General features: G+C 46.8%; 1 long non-coding RNA gene across 1 annotated transcript in view; it reads left to right on the top strand.

The window, feature by feature from the left end:
* The window catches only part of LOC146651716 (uncharacterized), a 74,471-nt gene that overhangs the window by 35,320 nt on the left and 29,151 nt on the right, over nucleotides 1-10,000 (top strand). Inside the window, exon 8 of the long non-coding RNA XR_014907706.1 lies at nucleotides 9,778-9,956. This is a non-coding gene — a long non-coding RNA (uncharacterized LOC146651716). The remainder of the gene's footprint in view (nucleotides 1-9,777; nucleotides 9,957-10,000) is intronic.

Below are 10,000 nucleotides of genomic sequence, written 5' to 3' on the forward strand. Positions count from 1 at the left end.
GAGACAGAGAGGGAGAGATACAAAGGAATGTAATTCAAATTTTGCACTTCAGACCTTACAGTGTGTGTGTGTGTGTGTGTGTGTGTGTGTGTGTGTGTGTGTGTGTGTGTGTGTCTGTCTGTCTGTCTTTTACACAAAAAATGCACTTGCAACAACTTTAATATGGAATGTACTGGACTTCCCAGCTAGGCGCCCTCCTGTGGACGACAGGTGCAATCCCAGTTGCACAGCACTTGACCAGCTTCTGTGTGTGTGTGTGTGTGTGTGACAGACAGACAGACAGAGAGGGAGATTCAAAGCATCAGGACCAGGAGATGACACAGTGCTCCAAAGGCCTGGTTCTGCTGCCTCCTCCTCCACCCACCTGCTGCAGACGCTTCTGTGAAGGGAAACTGCTACATGTTATGTCACCGATCCCTGCCATGCTGCGTGTCTAACGACCCGGCAGGGCCTGCTGAGTACAGTGGTGGTGGAATCGTCCCGATCGGACACTCCTATCTGCCACTTTGACCTTTTTATTCCGTCAAATTTTGACCCATTTACACCAAGTCCAGAACCGTTGGTGCTATCGACATGGGGTCTTCACCAGGGTGTCCGGAGCACCCCGAAACCCCCCCGTAGACACAACTTTCATCCCTCTACGACACTTACTTTCCCAGTTATTCCATTTTATTCCGTCAAATTCTGGCTATTACCCCCTAACCTATCCCTAAGCCTCCTGCAAAGGTACTCTGAACCATGCCATGTTGGGCACCTGCGGATGCGCCCGCACACGGGCAACGCAATGCCAGTGGAACCAGGCCCTCTGCACCTTCCTTTCTCCGACTGGGACCCTTTTGTCCCATCCTTTTTGGTCCGATTCGCCATATCTCCAGAACCGAAGAAGCCATCGGCGTGGCCTCTTCGCCACAGCGTCCGGCACCCACCAAAACCCCCACCTAGACACCAACATCAGCCCTCTACACCTCTTACTTTTTCAGTTATTCCACTTTTGTCCCATCCTCTCCTGGCTTTTTCCCCATAACCTAACCCTAACCCTAACCCTAACCCTAACCCTAACCCTAACCCCTAACCCTAACCCTAACCCTAACCCTAACCCCTAACCCTAACCCTAACCCTAACCCTAACCCCTAACCCTAACCCCTAACCCCCTAACCCTAACCCTAACCCTAACCCCCTAACCCCTAACCCCTAACCCCCTAACCCTAACCCCCTAACCCCTAACCCCCTAACCCTAACCCTAACCCTAACCCTAACCCTAACCCTAACCCTAACCCCTACCCACATCTCCTACCCTAACCCTAACCTATCCCCCCCTCCCTGTCCCAACCCCAGAAAAAACAGAAAAAAAAGCCTAAAAAAATGGAAAAACAAAAAACAGAAAAAGAAGCCTAAATAGAGTGGTTACTAAGGATGGGGGTGCCAGAAAAACAAGATGATAGACAGAGTGGACTAAGGAATAGGGGGTGCCATAAAGAAAAAGGATAGAAAGAAAGCTCCCCAAGTAGGGTTGAGAAAAAAAGAGAGAGAGTAAGAAAGCTCCCCAAGTAGGGTTGAGAGGAAAAGAGGAAAAGAGAGAAACATAGAAAAAACTAAGTACAGAAAAAATTAAAAAGCCAAGAAAAAACCTAAGTAAGAAGGAACAGAAAAAAGTAAAGACAAAAAAGTCAGAAAGAAAAGCTAAGAAAAGAAAAAGTATAAATAGAGGACAAACCAGTCCCTACCCTCATTGAGCCCAGCCTGATGAAGGCGAAGTAACGCCGAAACGTCGCGACGGGCTCAATAGAACAACTAATGGCCACTACTACCCAATGATGGGCAATTTTTTGATCCGGGGGCATCAGTGCCTACCCCAGTCGAGTGAGCGTGCATCAGGGGACCCAGACTTCTGCCTGGGACCCCTTTCTTTCCCCAAACCCTTACCAGCCAGGTCCCGGTGGAGTGGGCGATGCCCCTACCCACATCTCCTACCCTAACCCTAACCTATCCCCCCCTCCCTGTCCCAACCCCAGAAAAAACAGAAAAAAAAGCCTAAAAAAATGGAAAAACAAAAAACAGAAAAAGAAGCCTAAATAGAGTGGTTACTAAGGATGGGGGTGCCAGAAAAACAAGATGATAGACAGAGTGGACTAAGGAATAGGGGGTGCCATAAAGAAAAAGGATAGAAAGAAAGCTCCCCAAGTAGGGTTGAGAAAAAAAGAGAGAGAGTAAGAAAGCTCCCCAAGTAGGGTTGAGAGGAAAAGAGGAAAAGAGAGAAACATAGAAAAAACTAAGTACAGAAAAAATTAAAAAGCCAAGAAAAAACCTAAGTAAGAAGGAACAGAAAAAAGTAAAGACAAAAAAGTCAGAAAGAAAAGCTAAGAAAAGAAAAAGTATAAATAGAGGACAAACCAGTCCCTACCCTCATTGAGCCCAGCCTGATGAAGGCGAAGTAACGCCGAAACGTCGCGACGGGCTCAATAGAACAACTAATGGCCACTACTACCCAATGATGGGCAATTTTTTGATCCGGGGGCATCAGTGCCTACCCCAGTCGAGTGAGCGTGCATCAGGGGACCCAGACTTCTGCCTGGGACCCCTTTCTTTCCCCAAACCCTTACCAGCCAGGTCCCGGTGGAGTGGGCGATGCCCCTACCCACATCTCCTACCCTAACCCTAACCTATCCCCCCCTCCCTGTCCCAACCCCAGAAAAAACAGAAAAAAAAGCCTAAAAAAATGGAAAAACAAAAAACAGAAAAAGAAGCCTAAATAGAGTGGTTACTAAGGATGGGGGTGCCAGAAAAACAAGATGATAGACAGAGTGGACTAAGGAATAGGGGGTGCCATAAAGAAAAAGGATAGAAAGAAAGCTCCCCAAGTAGGGTTGAGAAAAAAAGAGAGAGAGTAAGAAAGCTCCCCAAGTAGGGTTGAGAGGAAAAGAGGAAAAGAGAGAAACATAGAAAAAACTAAGTACAGAAAAAATTAAAAAGCCAAGAAAAAACCTAAGTAAGAAGGAACAGAAAAAAGTAAAGACAAAAAAGTCAGAAAGAAAAGCTAAGAAAAGAAAAAGTATAAATAGAGGACAAACCAGTCCCTACCCTCATTGAGCCCAGCCTGATGAAGGCGAAGTAACGCCGAAACGTCGCGACGGGCTCAATAGAACAACTAATGGCCACTACTACCCAATGATGGGCAATTTTTTGATCCGGGGGCATCAGTGCCTACCCCAGTCGAGTGAGCGTGCATCAGGGGACCCAGACTTCTGCCTGGGACCCCTTTCTTTCCCCAAACCCTTACCAGCCAGGTCCCGGTGGAGTGGGCGATGCCCCTACCCACATCTCCTACCCTAACCCTAACCTATCCCCCCCTCCCTGTCCCAACCCCAGAAAAAACAGAAAAAAAAGCCTAAAAAAATGGAAAAACAAAAAACAGAAAAAGAAGCCTAAATAGAGTGGTTACTAAGGATGGGGGTGCCAGAAAAACAAGATGATAGACAGAGTGGACTAAGGAATAGGGGGTGCCATAAAGAAAAAGGATAGAAAGAAAGCTCCCCAAGTAGGGTTGAGAAAAAAAGAGAGAGAGTAAGAAAGCTCCCCAAGTAGGGTTGAGAGGAAAAGAGGAAAAGAGAGAAACATAGAAAAAACTAAGTACAGAAAAAATTAAAAAGCCAAGAAAAAACCTAAGTAAGAAGGAACAGAAAAAAGTAAAGACAAAAAAGTCAGAAAGAAAAGCTAAGAAAAGAAAAAGTATAAATAGAGGACAAACCAGTCCCTACCCTCATTGAGCCCAGCCTGATGAAGGCGAAGTAACGCCGAAACGTCGCGACGGGCTCAATAGAACAACTAATGGCCACTACTACCCAATGATGGGCAATTTTTTGATCCGGGGGCATCAGTGCCTACCCCAGTCGAGTGAGCGTGCATCAGGGGACCCAGACTTCTGCCTGGGACCCCTTTCTTTCCCCAAACCCTTACCAGCCAGGTCCCGGTGGAGTGGGCGATGCCCCTACCCACATCTCCTACCCTAACCCTAACCTATCCCCCCCTCCCTGTCCCAACCCCAGAAAAAACAGAAAAAAAAGCCTAAAAAAATGGAAAAACAAAAAACAGAAAAAGAAGCCTAAATAGAGTGGTTACTAAGGATGGGGGTGCCAGAAAAACAAGATGATAGACAGAGTGGACTAAGGAATAGGGGGTGCCATAAAGAAAAAGGATAGAAAGAAAGCTCCCCAAGTAGGGTTGAGAAAAAAAGAGAGAGAGTAAGAAAGCTCCCCAAGTAGGGTTGAGAGGAAAAGAGGAAAAGAGAGAAACATAGAAAAAACTAAGTACAGAAAAAATTAAAAAGCCAAGAAAAAACCTAAGTAAGAAGGAACAGAAAAAAGTAAAGACAAAAAAGTCAGAAAGAAAAGCTAAGAAAAGAAAAAGTATAAATAGAGGACAAACCAGTCCCTACCCTCATTGAGCCCAGCCTGATGAAGGCGAAGTAACGCCGAAACGTCGCGACGGGCTCAATAGAACAACTAATGGCCACTACTACCCAATGATGGGCAATTTTTTGATCCGGGGGCATCAGTGCCTACCCCAGTCGAGTGAGCGTGCATCAGGGGACCCAGACTTCTGCCTGGGACCCCTTTCTTTCCCCAAACCCTTACCAGCCAGGTCCCGGTGGAGTGGGCGATGCCCCTACCCACATCTCCTACCCTAACCCTAACCTATCCCCCCCTCCCTGTCCCAACCCCAGAAAAAACAGAAAAAAAAGCCTAAAAAAATGGAAAAACAAAAAACAGAAAAAGAAGCCTAAATAGAGTGGTTACTAAGGATGGGGGTGCCAGAAAAACAAGATGATAGACAGAGTGGACTAAGGAATAGGGGGTGCCATAAAGAAAAAGGATAGAAAGAAAGCTCCCCAAGTAGGGTTGAGAAAAAAAGAGAGAGAGTAAGAAAGCTCCCCAAGTAGGGTTGAGAGGAAAAGAGGAAAAGAGAGAAACATAGAAAAAACTAAGTACAGAAAAAATTAAAAAGCCAAGAAAAAACCTAAGTAAGAAGGAACAGAAAAAAGTAAAGACAAAAAAGTCAGAAAGAAAAGCTAAGAAAAGAAAAAGTATAAATAGAGGACAAACCAGTCCCTACCCTCATTGAGCCCAGCCTGATGAAGGCGAAGTAACGCCGAAACGTCGCGACGGGCTCAATAGAACAACTAATGGCCACTACTACCCAATGATGGGCAATTTTTTGATCCGGGGGCATCAGTGCCTACCCCAGTCGAGTGAGCGTGCATCAGGGGACCCAGACTTCTGCCTGGGACCCCTTTCTTTCCCCAAACCCTTACCAGCCAGGTCCCGGTGGAGTGGGCGATGCCCCTACCCACATCTCCTACCCTAACCCTAACCTATCCCCCCCTCCCTGTCCCAACCCCAGAAAAAACAGAAAAAAAAGCCTAAAAAAATGGAAAAACAAAAAACAGAAAAAGAAGCCTAAATAGAGTGGTTACTAAGGATGGGGGTGCCAGAAAAACAAGATGATAGACAGAGTGGACTAAGGAATAGGGGGTGCCATAAAGAAAAAGGATAGAAAGAAAGCTCCCCAAGTAGGGTTGAGAAAAAAAGAGAGAGAGTAAGAAAGCTCCCCAAGTAGGGTTGAGAGGAAAAGAGGAAAAGAGAGAAACATAGAAAAAACTAAGTACAGAAAAAATTAAAAAGCCAAGAAAAAACCTAAGTAAGAAGGAACAGAAAAAAGTAAAGACAAAAAAGTCAGAAAGAAAAGCTAAGAAAAGAAAAAGTATAAATAGAGGACAAACCAGTCCCTACCCTCATTGAGCCCAGCCTGATGAAGGCGAAGTAACGCCGAAACGTCGCGACGGGCTCAATAGAACAACTAATGGCCACTACTACCCAATGATGGGCAATTTTTTGATCCGGGGGCATCAGTGCCTACCCCAGTCGAGTGAGCGTGCATCAGGGGACCCAGACTTCTGCCTGGGACCCCTTTCTTTCCCCAAACCCTTACCAGCCAGGTCCCGGTGGAGTGGGCGATGCCCCTACCCACATCTCCTACCCTAACCCTAACCTATCCCCCCCTCCCTGTCCCAACCCCAGAAAAAACAGAAAAAAAAGCCTAAAAAAATGGAAAAACAAAAAACAGAAAAAGAAGCCTAAATAGAGTGGTTACTAAGGATGGGGGTGCCAGAAAAACAAGATGATAGACAGAGTGGACTAAGGAATAGGGGGTGCCATAAAGAAAAAGGATAGAAAGAAAGCTCCCCAAGTAGGGTTGAGAAAAAAAGAGAGAGAGTAAGAAAGCTCCCCAAGTAGGGTTGAGAGGAAAAGAGGAAAAGAGAGAAACATAGAAAAAACTAAGTACAGAAAAAATTAAAAAGCCAAGAAAAAACCTAAGTAAGAAGGAACAGAAAAAAGTAAAGACAAAAAAGTCAGAAAGAAAAGCTAAGAAAAGAAAAAGTATAAATAGAGGACAAACCAGTCCCTACCCTCATTGAGCCCAGCCTGATGAAGGCGAAGTAACGCCGAAACGTCGCGACGGGCTCAATAGAACAACTAATGGCCACTACTACCCAATGATGGGCAATTTTTTGATCCGGGGGCATCAGTGCCTACCCCAGTCGAGTGAGCGTGCATCAGGGGACCCAGACTTCTGCCTGGGACCCCTTTCTTTCCCCAAACCCTTACCAGCCAGGTCCCGGTGGAGTGGGCGATGCCCCTACCCACATCTCCTACCCTAACCCTAACCTATCCCCCCCTCCCTGTCCCAACCCCAGAAAAAACAGAAAAAAAAGCCTAAAAAAATGGAAAAACAAAAAACAGAAAAAGAAGCCTAAATAGAGTGGTTACTAAGGATGGGGGTGCCAGAAAAACAAGATGATAGACAGAGTGGACTAAGGAATAGGGGGTGCCATAAAGAAAAAGGATAGAAAGAAAGCTCCCCAAGTAGGGTTGAGAAAAAAAGAGAGAGAGTAAGAAAGCTCCCCAAGTAGGGTTGAGAGGAAAAGAGGAAAAGAGAGAAACATAGAAAAAACTAAGTACAGAAAAAATTAAAAAGCCAAGAAAAAACCTAAGTAAGAAGGAACAGAAAAAAGTAAAGACAAAAAAGTCAGAAAGAAAAGCTAAGAAAAGAAAAAGTATAAATAGAGGACAAACCAGTCCCTACCCTCATTGAGCCCAGCCTGATGAAGGCGAAGTAACGCCGAAACGTCGCGACGGGCTCAATAGAACAACTAATGGCCACTACTACCCAATGATGGGCAATTTTTTGATCCGGGGGCATCAGTGCCTACCCCAGTCGAGTGAGCGTGCATCAGGGGACCCAGACTTCTGCCTGGGACCCCTTTCTTTCCCCAAACCCTTACCAGCCAGGTCCCGGTGGAGTGGGCGATGCCCCTACCCACATCTCCTACCCTAACCCTAACCTATCCCCCCCTCCCTGTCCCAACCCCAGAAAAAACAGAAAAAAAAGCCTAAAAAAATGGAAAAACAAAAAACAGAAAAAGAAGCCTAAATAGAGTGGTTACTAAGGATGGGGGTGCCAGAAAAACAAGATGATAGACAGAGTGGACTAAGGAATAGGGGGTGCCATAAAGAAAAAGGATAGAAAGAAAGCTCCCCAAGTAGGGTTGAGAAAAAAAGAGAGAGAGTAAGAAAGCTCCCCAAGTAGGGTTGAGAGGAAAAGAGGAAAAGAGAGAAACATAGAAAAAACTAAGTACAGAAAAAATTAAAAAGCCAAGAAAAAACCTAAGTAAGAAGGAACAGAAAAAAGTAAAGACAAAAAAGTCAGAAAGAAAAGCTAAGAAAAGAAAAAGTATAAATAGAGGACAAACCAGTCCCTACCCTCATTGAGCCCAGCCTGATGAAGGCGAAGTAACGCCGAAACGTCGCGACGGGCTCAATAGAACAACTAATGGCCACTACTACCCAATGATGGGCAATTTTTTGATCCGGGGGCATCAGTGCCTACCCCAGTCGAGTGAGCGTGCATCAGGGGACCCAGACTTCTGCCTGGGACCCCTTTCTTTCCCCAAACCCTAACCCTAACCCTAACCCCTAACCCTAACCCCCCCCCTAATTGCTGGGACCCTGTTTCCTTTTCCACACCCTAACCCCCTAACCCTAACCCTAACCCCTAACCCTAACCCCTAACCCTAACTTTAATATGGAATGTACTGGACTTCCCAGCTAGGCGCCCTCCTGTGGACCAAACATGCAATTGAAAGATGTTATTTTCGCCGGTATAACTCCTTCAGACACTTTGTACCGCATTGAGCCAGCAGAGGGAGCCCCCCTGGTTCAATCCCAGTTGCACAGCAGTTGTGACCAGCTTCTGTCTGTGTGCTTTGGTGTGTGTGTGTGTGTGTGTGTGTGTGTGTGTGTGTGTGTGTGTGTGTGTGTGTTGACAGAGAGAGAGACAGAGAGAGAGAGAGACAGAGAGGGAGAGATACAAAGGAATGTAATTCAAATTTTGCACTTCAGACCTTACAGTGTGTGTGTGTGTGTGTGTCTGTCTGTCTGTCTGTCTGTCTTTTACACAAAAAATGCACTTGCAACAACTTTAATATGGAATGTACTGGACTTCCCAGCTAGGCGCCCTCCTGTGGACGACAGGTGCAATCCCAGTTGCACAGCACTTGACCAGCTTCTGTGTGTGTGTGTGTGTGTGTGTGACAGACAGACAGACAGACAGACAGAGAGGGAGATTCAAAGCATCAGGACCAGGAGATGACACAGTGCTCCAAAGGCCTGGTTCTGCTGCCTCCTCCTCCACCCACCTGCTGCAGACGCTTCTGTGAAGGGAAACTGCTACATGTTATGTCACCGATCCCTGCCATGCTGCGTGTCTAACGACCCGGCAGGGCCTGCTGAGTACAGTGGTGGTGGAATCGTCCCGATCGGACACTCCTATCTGCCACTTTGACCTTTTTATTCCGTCAAATTTTGACCCATTTACACCAAGTCCAGAACCGTTGGTGCTATCGACATGGGGTCTTCACCAGGGTGTCCGGAGCACCCCGAAACCCCCCCGTAGACACAACTTTCATCCCTCTACGACACTTACTTTCCCAGTTATTCCATTTTATTCCGTCAAATTCTGGCTATTACCCCCTAACCTATCCCTAAGCCTCCTGCAAAGGTACTCTGAACCATGCCATGTTGGGCACCTGCGGATGCGCCCGCACACGGGCAACGCAATGCCAGTGGAACCAGGCCCTCTGCACCTTCCTTTCTCCGACTGGGACCCTTTTGTCCCATCCTTTTTGGTCCGATTCGCCATATCTCCAGAACCGAAGAAGCCATCGGCGTGGCCTCTTCGCCACAGCGTCCGGCACCCACCAAAACCCCCACCTAGACACCAACATCAGCCCTCTACACCTCTTACTTTTTCAGTTATTCCACTTTTGTCCCATCCTCTCCTGGCTTTTTCCCCATAACCTATCCTATCATTTAAGCCTCATCATACCTGCCGTGGGCCACTGGAGGGAGACAAATCACCATGCACTAAAATTCAAATTTTGCACTGCAAACCTCACAGTGTCTGTGTGTGTCTGTGTGTGTGTGTGTGTGTGCTTTGGTGTGTGTGTGTGTGTGTGTGTGTGTGTGTGTGTGTGTGTGTGTGTGTGTGTGTGAGACAGACAGAGAGAGAGAGAGAGAGAGAGAGAGAGAGAGAGAGAGAGAGAGTGACACTTGCTGTGTATTTAAGAAACAAACGCTCAAAGAAACCAAACAGAATGACACAGGCAGAAAGACACTGTTTTATTTTGGTAACCAATGATGCATTTCTTCTCCCCTTGTACAGGGCCTTTTATGACAGGAACAGGAACCACAGAGCGTCAGCGGCAGACATCCAAGCTGCACAGGGCACACGCAGCACCAGGCAGAATTAATGACGTCCCTGATCCACAGCTCAAGCCCAGCCACCCGCTGCCTCCTCGCCGCCTCCTCCCGGGACCTTCAAGGACCACCCACCAGCCACTGGTACACATTCCAATCTTACACAATGGCCCCAGCATCACAGGGCA

Source organism: Rhamphochromis longiceps, linkage group LG15, assembly GCF_057381845.1.
Source record: "Rhamphochromis longiceps isolate RC_006_pf linkage group LG15, R_longiceps_female_GT1.1, whole genome shotgun sequence".
Classification (NCBI taxonomy): domain Eukaryota; kingdom Metazoa; phylum Chordata; class Actinopteri; order Cichliformes; family Cichlidae; genus Rhamphochromis; species Rhamphochromis longiceps.